General features: G+C 61.7%; 2 protein-coding genes across 3 annotated transcripts in view; both read left to right on the forward strand.

Annotated features, from left to right (window-relative positions):
• The window catches only part of VAMP7 (vesicle associated membrane protein 7), a 38,051-nt gene that overhangs the window by 12,382 nt on the left and 24,559 nt on the right, over window positions 1–1,110 (forward strand). The window lies entirely within an intron of this gene.
• The window catches only part of LOC103622351 (endothelin B receptor), a 10,309-nt gene that overhangs the window by 1,979 nt on the left and 7,220 nt on the right, over window positions 1–1,110 (forward strand). The window lies entirely within an intron of this gene.

Below are 1,110 nucleotides of genomic sequence, written 5' to 3' on the forward strand. Positions count from 1 at the left end.
CTGGGGTCCGGGGAGGTCGCGGGTTGGGGATCAGATCCCGGGATGCAGCGGGTGTGGGATCGGATCCCGGGATGCAGCAGGTTTGGGATCGGATCCCGGGATGCAACGGGTGTGGGATCAGATCCCTCCCAGCTCTGCCTGGAGGAGTCAGAGCAGAGCTCGAGTCCCCAGTCCCCATCAGGCTCCCTGATCCCTGCCTCACTTGCTCCTCTGGAGCGGGGAAACCCCCGGGACTCTCGCAAAGGCTCCAGTTCCCAGTCCAGCAATGGCTTCTGCCTTCAGAGCTGGGAAGTTTCACAGTTTGACAAAAGCGCTCCCCACTCACTCCAGCCAGGAGCCCCCAGACTTAGCCCTGTCTGAGGAACAGACTGGAGCTCGCTGCCCTCTCCCACTCCTTCTCCTTGCTCATTTCCAAGCCTGGATCATCCAGAAACCTCTTCCTCAAACCCACAGCCCCCAGGCCGGTGCCACGGCCACCGTCAGCCTTCTCCAGGCTCCTCCTGCCTGGAAGCGCCGCCAGAGCCGAGCCAAGCAAACCCACCCCGGGCATATTTATTGGTGTTCCAGCCCTGGAGAGCTTTTCCTGTGCCAGCAGCCAGGGCTGGAAAGAGCCCCGGGAGATTTATACCCCTGAGCACGGAGCCGAGCGGGCACGGGGGATGTGGGGAGGAAGGGGTGCAGTTAATGGGGATGGGGATGGGGAAGGAGGGGCTGAGCTGCTGCGCATAAATCGGGGTGAGATGTCAGGTATCAATACGGCATTGCTGGAAAAAGCCCTGCAGTGTTTTCCCATCAGGGCTCCCTGCAGGACTGTGCTGAGTCTTCCCTCGGCAGGGGCAGCCCCTGGGACCGGCTCCAGTTTCCCCATGGAACGAACTGGAAAAGTCCTGCTGGTTCTGTGGCCCCCGAGGTGGGACTGCAGAACTGCCCAGATGTGCCCCAAAACTGCATCCTCAACCTGCCAGGAACGAAATGACCCAAAACGAAACCCTACAACTCTCTGACAGGAGGGGACAGCTGGGGAGGTCGGGGTCTGCTCCCAGGGAACAGGGACAGGAGGAGAGGGAACGGCCTCAGGCTGGGCCAGGGGAAGCTCAGGGTGGACAGCAG

The sequence above is a fragment of the Corvus brachyrhynchos genome, unplaced genomic scaffold, assembly GCF_000691975.1.
Source record: "Corvus brachyrhynchos isolate BGI_N302 unplaced genomic scaffold, ASM69197v1 scaffold351, whole genome shotgun sequence".
Lineage (NCBI taxonomy): Eukaryota > Metazoa > Chordata > Aves > Passeriformes > Corvidae > Corvus > Corvus brachyrhynchos.